The 21,006-nt window shown below is 47.3% G+C and overlaps 1 long non-coding RNA gene across 8 annotated transcripts in view; it reads left to right on the forward strand.

Moving 5' to 3' along the window:
• LOC135964405 (uncharacterized) overlaps positions 1-21,006 on the forward strand; it is a 71,957-nt gene that overhangs the window by 24,992 nt on the left and 25,959 nt on the right. The window contains exons 3-5 of one of the 8 annotated variants that reach the window (XR_012424991.1): positions 9,979-10,138; positions 10,371-10,540; positions 15,669-17,301. The exons of 1 other annotated variant lie outside the window; for it this stretch is intronic. This is a non-coding gene — a long non-coding RNA (uncharacterized lncRNA). Of the gene's footprint in view, positions 1-5,246; positions 5,332-9,978; positions 10,139-10,370; positions 10,541-15,668; positions 17,302-21,006 lie in introns of those variants that run through there. 6 more of the 8 variants (XR_012424993.1, XR_012424995.1, XR_012424992.1 and 3 more) reach the window with 6 other exon arrangements.

The raw sequence follows: 21,006 nt of genomic DNA on the forward strand, positions 1-21,006 counted from the left end.
GTCTTTGTACTTGCTGTCCGCCTCTCTGTCTGGAAGATTTCCTTCCGGAGCCACACACGGCTGGCTCCCTTGCTTCATTCAGGACTTTGCCCCTCACTGAATGCCTTTCTTGATGATGCCCATCTCAAATTTCCCTTTGTTTTGTCCCCTTGCCCTGCTCTATTCTCTTTCACGGCTTTTACCATTACCAGAAACCAGGTGACTTGCTAGTGTATCTATTTATTGCCCATTTTCCCCCAGAGAACAGGAACTCTATGAGGGCTAGGACTTCGTTTGCCTTGTACCAGAATACCTAGAATAGTGCCTGGCACACAGTTGGCACTCAGGACCTAGTGAATGAATGGATAAGTAAATGTCGCCTACTCCCACTTCGCTGTCACGCTCAAACATGTAATTAGGAGGCTATCCCAGAAAGACGGGATAAGTACATGTCGCCTGCCCCCACTTCTCTGTCACGCTCGAATGTGTGATTCGGAGGCTACCCCAGAAAGAGGCTTTTTAGGTCCGCCAGGTTTCTCAAATAGAGCAACCTGTGGCCAGGTGCAGTGGCTCACGCCTGTAATCCCAGCACTTTGGGAGGCCGAGGCAGGAGGATCACGAGGTCAGGAGATCGAGACCATCCTGGCTAACGCGTTGAAACCCCATCTCTACTAAAAATACAAAAAACTAGCCGGGCGTGGTGGCGGCGCCTGTGGTCCCAGCTACTCAGGAGGCTGAGGCAGGAGAATGGCTTGAACAGGGGAGGCGGAGCTTGTAGTGAGCCGAGATCCAGCCTGAGCTACAGAGTGAGACTCCGTCCCAAAATAAATAAATAAATTAATAATAATAATAAATAAAATAAAGCACCCTGTGAAAGCATTTTGCTCTCACTTATTTGACTTTCTTTCATTTAAAACTTGAATTTTCCTAGATCTCACCAGTTCTTGAATACATTCAGTCATTAAAAAGAATCAGTAAAATTGTCTTTTTGTTGGAAAAGAGCGATTGTTCCAAATTAGGGCTGTAAGATTTAGCAAATAAAAATATAAGATATCCAATGAAATCTGAATCTCATATAAACAATAATTCTTTAGTATCAGTATGTCCAATGCAATATTTGGGACATATGCTAAATAAATGCTTCTTATCTGAAATTCAAATTGAATCTGACAATCTTAACACAAAATGAAATGAAATTTGTTTTGGTACAGGAGAAGGTATGAAGTCAGATAACCTAGTTTGAATCTTAGCCACTTGATAGTTATATAAACTCTGGGAAGTTATTTCACTTTGTCAAGCTGTAGTTTCCCCATCTCTAAACCGATTAGATAGTAATACCGGCTTTGTATGGTTATCGTAAAGATTAAATTTTTTTTTAAGATAGTGTCTCGCTCTGTCACCCAGGCTGGAGTGCAGTGGTGTGATCAGGGATCACTGCAGCCTCAACCTCCTGGGTTCAAGCGATCCTCCCACCTCAGCCTCCCAAGTGGCTGGGACTGCGGGCATGCGCCACTACGCCAGACTAGTTTTTGTATTTTTAGTAGAGACAGGGTTTTGCCGTGTTGCCAAAGCTGTTCTCAAACTCATGAGCTCAAGTGATCCACCTGCCTTGGCCTACCAAAGTGCTGGGATTACAAGCTTGTGTCACCATACACGGCTGAAGATTAAATTTTAAAAACTAACTCACTCATTTCGTATAGCACCTGGCCGCAATCAGGACAAATATTATTCTCATCAGTATTATTAAATGGAGAGTGAACAGTCATCGATCGTCTTCTTCTGTCCAGGACTGCAGTTCTGTCCAGGACTGAGGGGTTTCCTAGGACGTGAGACTCTCAGTGCTAAAGCTGGACAAGTCTCATGCAGCCGGGACACCTGGTCATTTTAAAAGCTCCCTAGAAAAGGTCGTTGGTGCCATATGACTGACTGACTTCAAGCTGTAAGTAATGTATGAGGAGTGTTTTCTATCAGTTACCAAAAAATGTCAGGTTGCAATGGAAGTTTTTCAGTCTGTATTTCAACATGAACATTCATTTTGCTATTGACCCCAGGCACATTTAGCTCCCCATTACTGTAAGGTGTGTTTTAGTCCTGTGTTTTTAGAAAATCGTTCAAATGGCACCGTCAATGTTGATTAATACATTTTTTTTTTTTTGAGATGGAGTCTCGCTCTGTCGCCCAGGCTGGAGTGCAGTGACGTGATCTCGGCTCACTGCAAGCTCCGCCTCCCAGGTTCACACCATTCTCCTGCCTCAGCCTCCCCAGTAGCTGGGACTACAGGCGCCACCACCACGCCCCGCTAATAATTTGTATTTTTAGTAGAGACGGGGTTTCACCGTGTTAGCCAGGATGGTCTCAATCTCCTGACCTCGTGATCCGCCTGCCTCAGCCTCCCAAAGTGCTGGAATTACAGGCGTGAGTCACTGAACAAGTCGCTGAAACAACTTGTTTCAGCCAGGCGCGGTGGTTTACACCTGTAATCCCAACACTTTTCGAGGCCAAGGTAGGTGGATCACCTGAGGTCAGGAGTTCAAGACCAACCTGGCTAACATGGTGAAATCTCATCTCTACTAAAAATATAAAAATTAGCCATGTGTGGTGGCACATGCCTGTAATCCCAGCAACTACTCAAGAGGCTGAGGCAGAAGAATCGCTTGAACCCGGGAGGCGGAGGTTGCAGTGAGCCGAGATCACACCACTGCAGCAGTCCAGCCTGGGTGACAGAGTGAGATTCAAAAAAAAACAAAAACAAAAAGAAAAGAAAGAAAACAACTTGTTTCTTGTTTCACAGTTAAAATGGTGCTAATTTATTCAAGTGCAATTGTTGAACGCAAGGTTCAAAAAGGTTATATCCTAAACCTCTTAAGCAGGAGAAATGAAAAGGATGCTCTCGAATACTCTGTCAATCCAGTAGCTGCCCCTGCCTCAACCAAAGAGGTGGCACTTCATAGAGTGCTGAATTCAGAGAAGAATACAGCCCCTAGCATCCCTGTGGTTTTGCCCAGTGACCAACAGTAACAGAGTCATTGCGCAGCGTCTGGGTACTGGATTTTACCTCTCAGAACTAGTCTCATCCACACAAAGCACGGAAGACTTGGCCAAGGCATAGGACAGCATCTCGGCCATGTAATGGCAAGAGTGTGAGCAACAGAAGACGGGAAGCAGAAGGGAGGTGGAAGGAAGGTGGAGACAAGCCCCAGTGAGCCAGTATCCTCGTCTCAGAAAGGGGGAGGGTTCTGGAAGGAGAACTAGAGGTTCAGGCATGTTATTTATTACAATAATATTCAAGTGTAGTATATTATTTGTAGCTACAAAGATAACCAGTAGAGGATCTTCTGATTATCACCTACCTATCAAGCACTAGGAGAAGTGAGAAGAAGAGATGAGATACCCAAAACTAAACTAAAACAACATTTTTCTTACCAGAGTTGGCAAATAGTCAAGAAATTGAGGTTGAGTAAAGTGGCTCACACCTATAATCCCAGCACTTTAGGAGGCCGGGGCAGGAGGATTGCTTGAGCCCAAGAGTTTGAGACCAGCTGGGACAATGTGGCAAGACCCTAAAAAACGTACAGAATACTAACAGGGTGTGGTGGCATGAACCTGCAGTCCCAGCTACTCTAAGGCTGAGGTTGGAGGATCCCTTTGATCCCAGGAGGTCAAGGCTGCAGTGAACTATGATCAAACAACTGCAATTCCCCCTGGGTGATAGGGCGAGACCCTGTCCCAAAGAGAGAGAGAGAGAGCAAAGAGGGAGGGAGGGAGGGAGAAAGGAACGAAGGAAGGAAAGAAGGAAGGGAGGAAGGGACGGAGGGAGGGAGGGACGGAGGGAAGAAGGAAGGAAGGAAAGAAGGAAGGGAGGGAGGGAGGGAGGAAGGAAGGGAGGGAGGGAGGGAGGAAGGGAGGGAGGGAGGGAGGGAGGAAGGAAGGGAGGGAGGGAGGAAGGGAGGGAGGGAGGGAGGGAGGAAGGGAGGGAGGGAGGGAGGAAGGGAGGGACGGAGGAAGGAAGGAAGGAAGGGAGGGAGGGAGGGAGGGAGGGAGGAAGGGAGGGAGGGAGGGAGGAAGGAAGGAAGGGAGGGAGGGAGGAAGGGAGGGACGGAGGAAGGAAGGAAGGGAGGGAGGGAGGGAGGAAGGTAGGGACGGAGGAAGGAAGGAAGGAAGGAAGGAAGGAAGGGAGGGAGGGAGGAAGGGAGGGACGGAGGAAGGAAGGAAGGAAGGGAGGGAGGGAGGGAGGAAGGGAGGGACGGAGGGAGGAAGGAAGGAAGGGAGGGAGGGAGGGAGGAAGGGAGGGACGGAGGGAGGAAGGAAGGAAGGGAGGGACGGAGGAAGGAAGGGAGGGACGGAGGGAGGGAGGGAGGGAGGGAGGAAGGGAGGGACGGAGGGAGGGAGGAAGGGAGGGAGGAAGGGAGGGAGGGAGGAAGGAAGGAAGGGAGGGAGGGACGGAGGGAGGAAGGAAGGAAGGGAGGGAGGGAGGGACGGAGGGAGGGAGGGAGGGAGGGACGGAGGGAGGGAGGGAGGGAGGGAGGGAGGGACGGAGGGAGGGAGGGACGGAGGGAGGGAGGAAGGGAGGGACGGAGGGAGGAAGGAAGGAAGGAAGGAAGGAAGGAAGGAAGGAAGGACGGAAGGAAGGAATTGAGAAATAAGTATATAAGTACGGAGATGAGTTGGAAACCACCCAGGAGGACTGAGTGTAGACTTCTGTTGTTGCTGCTGGTACTGGTTAGACTGGAGAGGGGGAGGGGAGGCCGCTGATGTCATCGAGGACTGCTGAGCCTGACTCACTGGCATGTGCACCACTGCTTTGATTTAAAAACCAATGGGCCGGGCGTGGTGGCTCACGCCTGTTATCCCAGCACTTTGGGAGGCCAAGGCGGACAGATCACAAGGTCAGGAGTTTGAGACCAGCCTGACCAACACGGTGAAACTAAAAATAAAAAAAAATTAGCCGGGCATGGTGGCGTGCCCCTGTAATCCCAGTTACTCAGGAGGCTGAGGCAGGAGAATCGCTTGAACCTGGGAGGTGGAGGTTGCGGTGAGTTGAGATCACGCCACTGCCTTCCAGCCTGGACGACAGAGCGAGACTCTGTCTGAAAAAAAATAAAGAAAGAAAATAAATAAAAACCAATGAAAAGATAGTGCTATTGTGATACAAAGATGTAGTCATCTTCCTCTTTCTAGGCAAAAGTAGGTAATATACTTAGTGTTATTTGCCTGGTGAGCCTTCAGAAAATCACTTAGAATTGCTTATACTTATTTTGTGCTTCAAGGGCCTTAGAAATTACTTGGAAGAATTCAGACTACTAAGCAAAGAGATATTCTAGAAGATGGAATGAGAGGAAGAAAGAGAAGAAAGTAAGTCCAAGATTGCTTTCTTGATGCCCCCAATAGCGAAAATAGTACCCATTAGCTTTAAATTCCAAAAGCATTAGTACTGACCCCAATTCTAGGTACACATGGGAATGCCACCTTTCCTCAGGCCTTCTGGCCTCCTAAGTTCCTATTCTCTGCCTCTCTATACCTAGGGCTTGTTTACTTGGCACTAAACAATTTACAAAACATTTTTCATTTCACTTCACTTTCCATCTGATTTACATTTTTCAAACATGCAACATTTAAATATTTCAAACATGCAACATTATCTTCGATAGATCATTTATCACCTTCTGCATGTAAGAAGGATGTGCCGTCTGCATGAGGGAGATGGGTGATGTTTCTTTAAACCCGGACTCTTTGGTCTTAGCAACAAATCGACTTACTCATCCTGAGTACACTGCCAGAAAGGACTGCGAGTAAATCCTTCTTGGTCCAGCTGTTAGTTGAGTACAAATAAACACACGCTGGGAGTGGAAGGCCTGCTTTGTTCTCTGTTTTTCTTTCTGACTTGAACTTGGATTTTCCTTCCCAATCAAGAGTTATTATAGCTCAGACTGCTAATCTGAATTGAAAGTCTTCCAAGCATAAAGGAGTCCTTCTCAGGGTTAGAGACTCACGTCAAGCGCAGATGCACTCTGTAAGGAGCGTGTCTCCGATCACTGCCAGGAGTCTTCTTTAGGATTCGCTCTTTCCTGCAGCCAGCCCCTCTCGTTCAAGGACTCCCTCCCATCCAGGCCCAGTTTCACACCCCCCCAGGGCTGCGTGCGTCCGTAAAGGTACCAGCTCAGGGGCAGACGAAGAACTAAGGGGTGAGGGGAAAGAAGCCAGTGTGAACCGAAGCCAGGTGGGGGACACCTGTCTCTCTCCCCCATCCCCGAACCTGAGCAATGCAGACACGAATCCCTCACGATTGTTTCTGTGGTATTGAACCGTGGTGGCAATGACGGCCGTGACTTCACTGAAGAAAGCGGAACAGCTGGCAGGGCCTGGTGGGTGTGCTCCTAATTTGTGGACAGAGAGCTTTGTAGTTCACAAGGGGTTCCGGCCTGCACTGACTGGAGCCAGACAGGGAAAGAAAAAAAAAGCCCTTTTATTGAAAACGTGACCTTCTTCCCACTGAAGTCAATGTCAAAATTTGCTTTTGTGAGGGGCCAAAGGGTTGAGTCCTACAGTTTAAAAAAAGGAACACACACACGCACAAAGGCATTCTTCTTTCAGGCCAGTCACACTTTTCTCTTGAATTCAGAATGCCTGCTGCCTTCTCGTGGCTGATAAGTGCACAGAATGAACTTAGAACCTGTGGATATGATTTCTTAAAGATGCTAGCATCTCCATCTCTTTAAAGATACTTCCTTTTATTTTTTATTTTTATTTATTTATTTATTTTTGAGGCGGAGTCTCGCTCTGTCGCCCAGGCTGGAGTGCAGCGGAGCAATCTCGGTCACTGCAAGCTCCGCCTCCCGGGTTCACGCCGTTCTCCTGCCTCAGCCTCCCCAGTAGCTGGGACTACAGGCGCCCGACACCTCGCCCGGCTGATTTTTTGCATTTTTAGTAGAGACGAGGTTTCACCATGTTAACCAGGATGGTCTCGATCTCCTGACCTTGTGATCTGCCCGCCTCAGCCTCCCAAAGTGCTGGGATTACACGCGTGAGCCACTGCGCCCGGCTTGTTTTTTTTTTTTTTCCTGAGGGCGGGAGAGTGCAGTGATACAATCACATCTCACTGGAGCATCAACCTCTTGAGCTCAAGCAATCCTCCCACCTCAGCTCCCGAGTACCGGGGACTATAGGAGCACACAGCCACAGACAGCTCATCTGCTTTTATGTTTTGTAGAGATGGTGTTTTGTCATATTGTCCAGGCTGGTCTCTAACTCCTGGGCTCAAGCAGTCCTCCCACCTCGGCCTTCCAAAGTGCTGGGATTACAGGCATGAGCCACTGCATCTGGCCAGAATTCCTTTATTTCCAAATAAAAATTTGAGAATTCTTTCAGTTTGAGAAATCATTCTTGGGTCGATGTGAAACAAGATGGTGTATTTCTAAAACTTTCTGAAGTAAAAGGGGCAAGGTGGGCACACAGGGCCAGGTGGAGGATGGGGAGGTGGCTGATGTGAAAGTTCCAGACACCTGGAGGAAATCATTTCTGTCAAACCCAGACAAAATAGGGCCAGGAAGGAGAGAAGGCTCAGGCTTACATTCTGCGACAAGCGATTTCCAAGGACTTTCTGTGAGCCCTTCACACATCTCCTGCTTTAATAAGGTTTATCACTAGACATTCTTTTTTTTTAGACGGAGTTCCGCTCTTGTTACCCTGACTGGAGTACAATGGCATGATCTCGGCTCACTGCAACCTCTGCCTCCCAGTTTCAAGAGATTCTCTTGCTTCAGCCTTCTGGAGTCACTGGGATTACAGGCATGCGCCACCGCACCTGGCTAATTTTGTATTTTTAGTAGAGACGGGGTTTCTCCATGTTGGTCAGGCTGGTCTCGAACTCCCGACCTTAGGTGATCTGCCCACCTTGGCCTCCCAAAGTGCTGGGATTACAGGCATGAGCCACCACACCCAGCTTATCACTACACATTCTTTTTTTTTTTTTTTTTTTTTTGAGATGAAGTCTCGCTCTGTCGCCCAGGCTGGAGTGCAGTGTCGCGATCTCGGCTCACTGCAAGCTCCGCCTCCCGGGTTCATGCCATTCTCCTGCCTCAGCCTCCCAAGTAGCTGGGACTACAGGTGCCGCCACCGCACCCGGCTAAGTTTTCATACTTTTAGTAGAGACGGGGTTTCACCGTGTTAGCCAGGATGGTCTCGATCTCTTGACCTTGTGATCCGCCCGCCTCAGCCTCCCAAAGTGCTGGGATGACAGGTGTGAGCCGCTGCGCCCGGCCCCACATTCTTTAGGTCTGCAGTGATTCAAATAAAATGTTCTTGGAAGAAAAGTGTTCTTCCCAATGAACTGACAACAACTCTAGCTTTGAACCTCTGGAACCAATGAACTTGTTTCTAAGCAGCTTATGTCAATTTATTTTTGCCAATCAAAGCTCCCCTCCCCACTCCTCGCTGGGCACACCGGTGGCTCGCCATGCCATGCATTCCCGTCTATAATCCTTACTTCTATTCTCGAGTAAACCCAACATACTTAGAGACAATTTTCTCTGGTGTCTTTTTTTTTTAGGTCGATCCTGACTTTTTTTTAGTCAGTGTCAGTAGAGGTTAGTTCATACCTTTACAATTATATGGCTTGAAAAGCCAGTCTTGACTGTCACATAAACCTACCTGCCTTTGTCTTATTCCCTCGAGTAAACGTGTGTCATTCTTTGGCCACCCAGGGGCATTCTCCCTTCCCAGCACTACTTGTGGACTCTTCTAGGAAATCCCTCCTTTCTCATTCTCAGCCCGGTGGCTTGGGAGGGATTCACGCACCTCCTGCTCCAGGGGTGGACTGTGGTTGGCGAAACCAATCAGCTTTTCCCATGTACTTACTTGCATCCTCCGCTGATTCCCGATAAACCAGCGACCCACTCAGATCCGTGAAGACACAGGAGCCTTTGAGGCCTCTGGGAAGACGCAGGAGCCTTTGAGGCCTCTGGGAAAGACAAGCTTCCTCCTCTTCCAGAGATGCACCGGGAAGGAAGCTTGCTCCTCCTCCGGAAGGCACAGGGAGATCTCAGCCTGAAGCTGCTGCAGCCATTTCCTGCCACGCGTGGAGACAGGATGGGGATGGAAGGCAGGGCCAGCGTGGTATCTGAGGATGAAGCTGAGGCAGAGAGAAGCTCGTGTCCGGGAGTTCTTGTTTGGACTGCTAGATCAAACCTTACCTGAGGCCAACGTCTGTCTGTGGAGGTTTCTGTTGTGTAAGCCAAGAAACGTCCTTTGTTGTTTAAGCCAGGTCACATTGGCTTCCCTGCTGCTTATGATACAATAGCCCTAAATGATGTAAGTCCCTTGTTAAGAACATTCTATGACTCCCCACTGTCCGTAAAAAAAAGTGAATGGACATAAACATCTCCTCAATGGTGGCGATCGCTTCATAGGCATATACTTATCCTCAAACTTATTGAGATGTATACATTAAGTAGACACAGCTTTTTATACGTCACTCATATCTCAATAAAGTGATTTTCTTTTTTTTTTTTTTTAAGACAAATGAGCTTAAATTCCTCACCTTACCACCGGAGACAGTGCACAAGTGGAACGCAGGCGACCTTTCTCTTCTCGTCGAACTCGTCTTTAGCTGTTCCTTCTGGCTTGTCCCTTTTCTCTGCTTATCCCTCCTTAAATTTTACATTTTCCACGATCTAAATTTCACATCATTCCTGATCTTTCCAAACAATACTTCTCTCTCTTGATCTCTGTTTCCCTTCACATTCTTCTTCCCATTATGATTTAAACTGCTGTCTTTTCTTTGCCCTTTTCCTAGACTGTCATGTAATTCTGAATTACTTTAATGTATATTTAACCTGTCTTCTTGAGCACAGGTCTTACAGGCTTCTGATCAATGTCTAGCTCATAGCATCTGGAACTATGCCTTATACATGGTAGGTATTAGAAACACGTGCTGGGTAGTTGGCAATAGCAGTGGTTTTTGATCAATGTCAACACAAATGCTTATGTCTGATTACGGATCAGGACTCAGAGACTACCTAGACGCCCGCAGACAACAGACCAGAGGGGTCCAACAGACCAGAGGGGTCCGGCGAAATACAGAGGGGTCCGGCTAAATGGTTTTCACCTGAGAAGGCAACGGGCTACTCCACTGTAAGAAAACCATCTGTATGAAAGAATCTTGGTGAGTGGACTGTAATCTAACTCTTTAAATCCCAGGGCTCATGGAAACAAATGAGGTAAACTTGTTTGACTAATATATCTCTATTGTGAAAGCACACTGGAGCTTGCTTAATCGTAAGCAGGTACCAAGTGGCCATATAATATAGCCCTGTGAGTCAAGAGCTGCCTGTGGCCAAACAGGCTGCCAAGAAGCCGTGTAATTTGGTGGTCCCAACTCCCTGTTCTGTGTGGAGCCTCCAGGTGACTGGCCAATCAAGAGGCCCGTAGACCAGGCGCCCGCAGAGCAGCTATGCAGAGCCGTCATGCCGTCATTTCCTGCATCACTTCCCACCTACCTTCCCTCTGGCTTCACAGAGTCTGTTTACAAGGAGAAGTGAATGCCGTATTCTGCTTGGCCTGCAGGGTAGGTGTTATTGGAACTCTTTAAAGCTTTATGACATTCAGTGGTGTACTTCCCTCGCATTCCTGCGTGACCCACGTCACGGTGGAAACGGGCTGTCCTTCGCATTTCACAGGCTGCACACTTAATGACATCACTCTGTGAGATGAAGGGAGAGCTGTGAGAAAACCTAATTTGGCCTGCTGCAGCAACAGTTGCCTTAATTAGTCTCGATTTTTAATGCAATAAAAGGAATCAAGGTAAAGGTGGCTGGCCAGGAAAATTAATAAGCTTTCAGGTACACTTGGTTACTATGATTTTTCTGTTAGTAGAAAATGTTGTTAAGCTGCTATTTTGCTCTCTGTCTTGAGAACACAGATTACAAGAAAAAAAGAAAGATACACCCAGACATTGTTAAAAAGGCATTAGGCCGGGGTGCGGTGGCTCACGCCTGTCATCCTAGCACTTTGGGAGGCCAAGGCGGGCGGATCACGAGGTCAGTAGTTCGAGACCAGCCTGGCCAACATGGTGAAACCCCGTCTCTACTAAAAATACAAAAATTAGTTGGGTGCAGTGGTGGGCGCCTGTAATCCCAGCTACTCAGGAGGTGGAGGCAGGAGAATCATTTCAACCTGGGAGGTGGAGGTTGCCGTGAGCTGAGATGGTGCCACTGCACTCCAGCCTGGGTAACAGGGTGAGACTTCGTCTCAAAAAAAAAGCATTAAGGTGAACTATCTGGTACTGTCTGCCAACTCGGCATCTGATTTATTCCAGAGAGCTCTTTTTCTCTGAATTGGTTCTTTCCCCTCCTTGCTAAGAGCCTTATCATATTATGAAACACAAATATGTAATATGGAGCTGGACTGGGTTCACTCTTCACTGTAAAGCCGCATTATCTACATTGGCATCCCTCTTGAGCAATCTTCGAGCAAAGAGGCATTTGGGACATCAGTAGAAGGGACATTTTTCCTGTGCGTGGGCTGTATTCTTCTGAGTAAATAGATGCTTTAAAACCAGCCAAGTCTCCATTTGGTGCATCTGAGTAGGAGTTTGATATTTGCACTGAGAAATATTGAATTCCTAGAACACCAAGAGGTGATTCAAGAATTTTCTTTCAAGCCAGTTACTTTAAATAAAACTTATTTACATATTCATGAGCAGATATATTTCTTTAGTATGTGCTAAGCATGAAAAAAAAGAGCATCAACCATCAAGTTTACCTTTGCTATGGGCATGTCTTGTGATACATCAGAAACTTAGGTGATATGGTTTTGAGAAAAAAAAAAGGATTCCACGTGAGGTCCTCAGGAGGAATAACGACCCTGATCTTTCACACCTGTGGAGTTAGAACAACCATAGCCCTGATGAGGTCTCTGATGTGTTGTGATTGTGAATTTAAATCCCGTGCTGTAAGTTATCAAATCACTCGCTAGTCAGGGGCATTCACATCCAAAGCAGCTTGTTCGCCCTCTTCCTCGTGTAAGACACACAGCACCTCTCACACCTTGTTCGCCCTCTTTCTCGTGTAAGACACACAGCACCTCTCACACCTTGTTCACCCTCTTCCTCGTGTAAGACACACAGCACCTCTCACAGCTTGTTCGCCCTCTTCCTCCTGTAAGACACACAGCACCTCTCACACCTTGTTCGCCCTCTTCCTCGTGTAAGACACACAGCACCTCTCACACCTTGTTCGCCCTCTTCCTCGTGTAAGACACACAGCAGCTCTCACAGCTTGTTCACCCTCTTCCTTGTGTAAGACACACAGGACTTCTCACACCTTGTTCACCCTCTTCCTCGTGTAAGACACACAGCACCTCTCACACCTTGTTCGCCCTCTTCCTCGTGTAAGACACACAGCACCTCTCACACCTTGTTCACCCTCTTCCTCGTGTAAGACACACAGCACCTCTCACACCTTGTTCACCCTCTTCCTCGTGTAAGACACACAGCACCTCTCACACCTTGTTCGCCCTCCTCCTCCTGTAAGACACACAGCACCTCTCACACCTTGTTCGCCCTCTTCCTCGTGTAAGACACACAGCACCTCTCACAGCTTGTTCACCCTCTTCCTCGTGTAAGACACACAGCACCTCTCACACCTTGTTCACCCTCTTCCTCGTGTAAGACACACAGCACCTCTCACACCTTGTTCACCCTCTTCCTCGTGTAAGACACACAGCACCTCTCACACCTTGTTCACCCTCTTCCTCCTGTAAGACACACAGCACCTCTCACACCTTGTTCACCCTCTTCCTCGTGTAAGACACACAGCACCTCTCACACCTTGTTCACCCTCTTCCTCCTGTAAGACACACAGCACCTCTCACACCTTGTTCACCCTCTTCCTCGTGTAAGACACACAGCACCTCTCACACCTTGTTCACCCTCTTCCTCGTGTAAGACACACAGCACCTCTCACAGCTTGTTAAAGACATTTCTCCAGAAAAACGGCAACGTCTCCCCTCCCCCCACTCTCACCTCCATAAAGGCCACAAATACTACCGATGGAAACGAAAGCGCAGGTGACAAGATCGAACAGAGGGTGGTGTTTATGCTCAGTCTCTCGAACATCAAGGTTGCTGTGGTTGTGTGACCTTCAGCCAGCCACTCCACCGATCTAAGCCTTGCTCTGTCCTTTCTTCCCTCGTGCCTTCATTTCTTCATCCTCTCACATACGTAGTATTTATAGACCACGCGCTGTGCTTCAGGCCCTGGCCTAGGGGCTCTGGATATAACAGTGAAGTAAGCCAAGTCCCTGCCCTCGTGCAGCTTATGTTCTGACGAGCGGAGGGAGAAGGAAGACAGACAACAGGCCGTAGCATCTGGCCATTTGTGGCCAATTCACTGGGACAAATCAAGCAACTTTATTCTTATTTAATGGACAAGGCTTTAAATTCCATTATATTAAAATAAGGACTCTGTGCCTTTTAGTTAACCTTTATAAAATATTGCAAAGGGGCTGGGCACAGTGGCTCACATCGGTAACCCCAGCACTTTGGGGAGGCCGAGGCAAGCGGATCACTTGAGGTCAGGAGTTTAAGACCAGCCTGGCAAACGTGGCGAAATCCCATCTCTATCAAAAATACAAAAATTATATGATGGGATGTGATGGCACACGCCTGTAATCCCAGCTACTTGGGAGGCTGAGGCAGGAGAATCACTTGAAGCCGGAGGCAGAGGTTGCAGTGAGCTGAGATTGTGCCACTGAACTCTAGCATGGGCAACAGAGAGAGATTCCGTTTAAAAAATAAAAATAAATGGCTGGGCGCCGTGGCTCGCACCTATAATCCCAGCACTTTGGGAGGCCGAGGGAGGCAGATCATGAGGTCAAGAGATCAAGACCATCCTGTTCAACATGGTAAAACCCTGTGTCTACTAAAAATACAAAAATTAGCTGGGCGAGGTGGCGGGCGCCTGTAGTCCCAGCTACTCGGGAGGCTGAGGAAGGAGAATCGCTTGAACCCGGGAGGCAGAGGTTGCAGTGAGCCGAAATCGTGCCTCTGCACTCCAGCCTGGCAGCAGAGTGAGACTCCGTCTAAAAAATAAAATAAAATAAATATTGCAAAGGGCTCATTCTGGTACATTTTTAGAGTATCATTCAATTTAACCTGGAGACAAAGGAGAGAACAGGGCAGGCCCTCCTCCACTGACTGAATGTTACCCCTGCAGAAGTCATTTAGCCTTTTCACCCCTCAAGTTGCAAGAGTACTGTCCTTGTCACGTCCTAGGTTAATCTAAGCGCCAAACTGAACCGTGGACAGGGAGCTGTGGTATAATGGCTGATACACCCTAAGCATTATGAAATACAGTGGCTGCAAATGGTGATGCAGATTAAGGTGAAGTGATGTAGTGACGATAACTAATCAAGGGAAACACACACAGTCATTTCTCCCCGAGTTTCTTCCCAATTTTTTTTTTTTTTTTTTTTTTTTTTGAGACGGAGTCTCGCTCTGTCGCCCAGGCTGGAGTGCAGTGGCGCAATCTTGGCTCACTGTAAGCTCTGCTTCCCGGGTTCATGCCATTCTCCTGCCTCAGTCTCCCGAGTAGCTGGGACTACAGGCGCCTGCCACCACGCTCAGCTAATTTTTTGTATTTTTAGTAGAGACGGGGTTTCACTGTGTTAGCCAGGATGGTCTCGATCTCTTGACCTCGTGATCCGCCCACCTTGGTTTCCCAAAGTGCTGGGATTACAGGCGTGAGCCACCGCGCCCAAACGTTTCCTCCCAATTTCTAAGGGGATCCAGAGTCAACAGGGCACCATTGACAAAGAAATGGTGTCAGGCACTTGCCTAAGCATACACCTGAACCCGTAGATTCTTGACGGGCACTATTCCCTCTGCACTCGTTCACTTCCTTGTTGTGCACCTCCGGCCACGGGCATTGCCAGACCAAATCCATCAGTTAGAAGAAACTTCGCCTCTGCAGGAATTCTCAGTTGATTCTGACTCTGAACGAACAGTGCCTTTGTTTTGTGTTCTTTGGCACCCACATTAATATTTAAAGACATATAAATCGTTGTCGTTAGTTGAAAATGAACAGATGATTGGTGAAATGAAACTGTGGATAGAATATATCTTTCTTGATTCTCAATCTGTTTTGGATTGAAGACAAGAAAAGACCATATTAGCAAAAGAAAAATTGGCCTAAATGTGAGAACAGTTGGCTTTAAATATATATATATATATATATATAAAATTAAGTATTCCCAGACTGGCGTGAAGCCAGGAAAGCACTCAGCGGAGTTTTCCATTCCACTCCCCACGTCTTGTTTGCAGAATGTGTGCTTTTTCTCTTAAAGCACCAGGCTTCCGAGCTGAGAAGCTTATCTGCACTCAGAGTAGCCTTTCTTTCTACTTTCTAGGTAAATAAAACAGTTAAGTAAGAGGCAAGCAGATTTTTGACTTGAAGAACAGATAAGTAGACTCATAAATACTAAGCTAACAGAAGCCTCTCCTCTCGAAACCCTCGTCCTTGTTAGGAACAGCGGGCTGGTCCTAACCCAACACAGCTAAAAGCTAATTGACATAATTCCCCCAGCGTGGGAGCGAGGCCGGTAAAGAGACCAGGATCTGAAATCATGCAAAGGGTGGAATGATTCTTTGTAGCTTCTGCTGTAATTTTGAGATTTTAAAAATTCCTTTCCACCTAGAAAAGATGTATGTCATGACGCAGCAATAAAAAGGAAGGCACTGCTGGTCCAAGTGGTCCAAGCAACAACACGGATGAGCCTCAAGACCTGTTCACAAAGGAGGCCAGATACGAAACAGGAGATGCTGGATGATTCCCCTTACGTGAAGTTCAGGGACAGGAAAAACTCATCTCTGGAGAGTTCGGAAGAGCGGTTGCCTCTGGGAGGGGAGTACTGACTGGAGAGGGGCCTGAAGGAACTTTCTGGGATGATGCAAACGTTGCATATCCTGATCTGGGTATGTGTCGAGGTATGACATATGTCACTGAGCTGTACCTTATGATTTGTGCACTTCACTTCATGTAAGTTTTATCTTATTTATTTATTTATTTATGAGATGGAGTTTCACTCTATCGCCCAGGCTGGAGTGCAGTGGCTTGATCTAGACTCACTGCAACCTCCATCTCCCAGGTTCAAGCAATTCTCGTACCTCAGCCTCCGGAGTAGCTGGCGCTTCAGGTGCGCACCACCACGCCCCGCTAAGTTTTGTATTTTTAGTAGAGACGGGGTTTCCCCATCTTGGCCAGGCTGGTCTCAAACTCCTAACCTCAAGTGATCCGCCCTCCCCAGCCTCCCAAATTGCTAGGATTACAGGCATGAGCCACCACGCCTGGCCTCATTATTTTTTTAAAAAAAGACATCACATTTAGGAGCCACTGGAGGACACATTGCAATGATTGATATATTTATAACATTTGCCAGTCGACAAAAGACTCAAATGTAATTATCTCTGGATTCTTGCAAGCATCCTTGAGATTAAATGAGGAAAGTGAGGCTCACTGGAATTCAAGATACTGAGGCTGCCCCTCCCCTCTGCATTCCAGCAGCCCAGGACACCAGCGGGGCTCCCTAGCAGCCCTTCTCGAGGGGGAGCTGCTGGCATTTGGTCAGGACGTGTCTTCATTGCGCGGGTCTCTTCCGTGAGCTGCAGAGCATGTGCTGTTGCTGGCGAATGCTCTTTCCTGAGGACCAACGGGTCAGCCAGAAACACCTTCACACGTTTCAGATGCCCTCAGGAGGGTATCAGACCCTGGCTGAGAACGTCGTGTTTACTGCATTCCTGGATACAGGGGCTCGAGCCCCAGTTAATGTTTAACTCACAGAGAAGCTGGAGCCCTGGTGAAGGCGTCTTTGTTTGGGCACCGATGCAGGATGGAATGTTGGCGCAGGTCCTCTGGTTGAGCCGCCTGTCCTGCTTTGGCTTGGGGCCCACACGTAATTCCCTTCACTGTATCCATTGGTTCAGCATCCAGCGTCCACAGGTGTGGTTCTGGGGTGGGGCTGAGCTCACTGTGTGTTCCCTGGAGGTCCAGGGCCATGTTTCGTTCCTCTGCAGTTCCTCCAGGACCAAGGATCCGGAGCTCCCTTTGCCCTCAGAACAGAAGGTTAGCCACCAACTCTACCTCCGCCCTATGCCCTGGGGAGTGGAGCCCCCGTTGTTGGTGGGATCTCCCCCAGAACCTCCTGCTCTAGGTTGGTCACACAATAATGAACCGAGTAAGGACTTGAGCCCAGCTCTCTTCAACTCAAATTCTGCTCTCAATCTACTACACCACAGGGTGGGACAACACAGAGCGAGACTCTATCTCAAAAATAATAATAATAATAATAATTGTATTAGATTATCTCCCCACCTGAGCCCCCTCAGCCTCATGACAGCTTGGTGACCAGCTCCTACATTAAGCTGGTTGACGTTAAGAAAATCCCTTAAAAATGGCAGGAGAACATCAATGTAAAAATTTAGCAATTTGCTGAACTGTTTATATTTTTGCCTTGGAGTTCTTAGGGCCACACATAATTCATTCATCCATCATCAGACATGAGGATACCGAAGTGGGGGAAAGAAGAATTCCTTCTCTGGAGGAACTTACTGACGAGGAAATCAACGTGTTCCATGCTGCAGAGGCAGGAGCAGGGTGGAAGTGCATGACTTCACTGGAAAGAAGAAGGTGAAGCCCAGTCGAGGACTCTAGGGATGAGCTCAGCTGCAGGTAAACAAGGATGGAGTAGAAGGACATTCTAGGCAGAGGAGAGCATCAATATATACTGTGTATTTCTTTTTTTACTTTGTATATAATAAGTAAATTAAATAAAGGCATAGGAGCAAGATAGAACATGGAGTGTTAGAAAAACAGAAGAGAATCTGGCATGTCAGGCACCAGAGGCGAATGTGAGGGCATGAGATGACCCTAGACACAGGGCAGGAGCCAGATCCTGAAGAATCTTGTAGGCAAGTGTCTTAGGTTGGGTTCCCCTAGCAGCAGACCCTGGCACAGGTGATGTACATGAAGGATGGCCGCATTCTTTGCTCTTGTTCCCATTTCACGGTGCTGTCTATTCATGACCCTCTGAATCTGGGCTGGACTTAGTGACCTGCTTAGCCAGCAGAATTTGTGGAAGTAACATTCTGGGACTTCTGAAACTAACTTAACAAGAAACCTTGCTGCTTCTCCCTGGGCATCTTGGAACATCCTTACTCTGGCAGCTTTGAGCCACCATGGAAGGACTCCGATGGCGCTACCTTGGCCAAGGTGAAGAGATGACGTGCAGGCTCTCTGGGCCGTGGCCCCAGCCAGGTCCAGCCTTCTAGTTGTCTCTGCAACCACACCAACGAACGGAGCTGCCGTGGATTCCCTCGACTTCCCAGCTGCCAGTTGGACATCTCACTCAACACAACATGGGACAGAAAAATTGCCCAGCTGAGCCCTGCCCAAGTTTCTGACCCATAAAATGTGAGATAAAGAAAACCGTGGTTCTGGCACTAGTTTCTGAGAATGTTGTTATGCACAGCGGTAGATAACTCTCAGTTTTCTAAGCCTGGTCTGCAGGAGGGAGTCCCTGGGCTCCTGAGTGGGCTGAGCCACTTGCTCAGCAGCCGGAGTGCAACGGTTTTGTTGTTCTCTGCTGTGGTACAAGATGAAAAATTTACACCTGGGAAGGTCTTTGGACCTATCTATGCAAAGGGCAAAGGGTAAAAACTTTTCTAATGTGTTTCCAGGAGGGGGGCTCACCGATGCTTCTAGAGAATAAAATTATTGCAATTTCTCACGTCACATTTGGGTCCTCCACGGTTAAAAGCAGAATGGAACGTAAGTCTAGGTCTGCGAAGCTTGAAAAGGTCTGTCTCCACTGTCTTTCTTCAGTTTAAGCTGTTGCCACGACACCTTACCCAGAGCGGCCTGACTCTTCACAAGAGGTTGCTCTTTGGGGAAGAAATGCGGCGATACCCAGGTCGGAACCGGAGCGCACCACAGAGGACTCGTAACTGCTTCTTTGGCTGAGGAGGGAGGTACTTGTAGTTCTGGTTATAATTGGAGCAAAAATATTCTACATGAGCCCTAATTAAAATGAGGGGGAAATGCACTTGAAGTTTTCTTCATGTGTGCTTATGAATCAAGTGTATGGGATGGGAAATCAAGCCACTTGTTAACTCAAAAGATCATCCACAAATAGACCCCAGGGTGGCTGTTGTATGAAATTGAATTACGTGTCCAGATCCATCACAGCCACCTTCTCCTCCTTTCTGCGAGTGGCTTCAGTATGCCCTGAAGTATGCCCCGAAGGTAAATCTGTGGAAAATTAGCATCAAATCTTCTATTTCTGGTAAGACTAAGTGGGATTTGAGGTGGTTTATTTGCTTTTTTTTTTTTTTTTGTACTTTTATGTATGACCTGATTTTTAAAATTATGACTATGCATTAAATTCCAAAACCAAGTGTGCGCATTTAGAATTAAATAACCCGTAACAAGGGAAAACTGTCAATAATGATACGAGAACACAAAAGAGAAAATGCCGAAGATTCAACTTAGTTGTACGTAAAAGCCATTGCCATCTCAGTCACTGGAGAAATCACCAACCTTTAAGACTATTCTCACCCTAGGATATCGTTAGGAGCGCCACGTATATGCATCAGATTCATTCTGAGCCACGTTTTATTCAGTTCCTCGCTTATACTTATTTTGTGCTGCATCCACTCTTGCCTGAAGAAGCAATATTGCATGCTTAGGATTTAAAAAACTTTTTTCAGGAGATGCTGAGTGTTGCTACATAGAGGAACTGCCTTTGGTTCTTCACTCTGTGAAGAGATTTATTATTTTATAATTGCATAATGAGTTCTCGGAACATCGTCTTTAAAAGGATAGATGTTGTGTTGTCATAAAACAATGTTATTAAAATTTGATAACCTGGAAACAGTCATTTGTGGTTCTTTCAGGACTTAGGGCTCCTTCAAGATGGTACTTGCAGTTTTCCTGAAGTGCATTATTCATGACTATAAAGGGAGAATAAAGGATTATGAGTTATGAAAAGAAATGTTATCGAGTACAATACAAACAGGGCAATTGCCTATGGCTTTTCCCGAGCTTCACCTTCTTACCTAGCCCCATAGTTTAGTGGAAAGAGAATGGATTTTGGAGTCTATCAGATTTGGGTTCAAAACCTTCCACTACACCATTTTCCAGCACAGTGACTACTGCTAGGATATTTCTCCATTCCGAGGCTCTGGCTCCTTGTCTGTAACGTGGGAATGATCCATCCTAGAACCAAATGATATTGTCGCTGCTCAACCATTTGACTTATAAAAATGGCAATTTTATGTGGTTCAGCCTATCATGTACTGCACAGCTTGGTAGGGAACTGAACGCCACTAAAGATGAGCCCTTGGCTGGCTGCAGCACTGTCAGTGTTCAAGGGATGTGAATTCTACTAACGCTGCCTTGTGACTGGTTGGACTTTGAGAGCATTTAATAGTCTGCCTCTGTTTCTTTCCATTTATAGCTTCTCTGAGCTTCTGGCCCCTCTGAGCCTTTATTTTTATTTTATTATTATTTTTACTTTTTTCACTTTAATAGTGACAGGGGGATCGCTCTCCATTGCTCAGGCTGGTCTTGAACTCCTGGCCTCAAGGAATCCTCCTGCCTTGGTCTCCCAAAGTGCTGGGATGACGGGCATGAGCCAGCACACCCAGCCAGCCTTTATTTCTGGTCTGTTAAATCTTCCTGGTCTATTAAGGCTCTCAAGGCAGCTCCTTACTCATCACTCGAGTCTCTCTTTCTAAACCTATGATCAGTTTTATCCCAAAACCCAAATGACAAGTTATAGGATCAGAAAAAACAATGTTAGGCTGGGCGCGGTGGCTCACTCCTGTAATCCTAGCATTTTGGGAAGCCCAGATGGGTGGATCACTTGAGGTCAGGAGTTTGAGACCAGCCTGGCCAACATGGTGAAACTCTGGTCTCTACTAAAAACACAAACATTAGCCAGGTGTGGTGGTGCACACCTGTGGTCCCAGCTGCTCGGG

This window comes from Macaca fascicularis, chromosome 15, assembly GCF_037993035.2.
Source record: "Macaca fascicularis isolate 582-1 chromosome 15, T2T-MFA8v1.1".
Classification (NCBI taxonomy): Eukaryota; Metazoa; Chordata; class Mammalia; order Primates; family Cercopithecidae; genus Macaca; species Macaca fascicularis.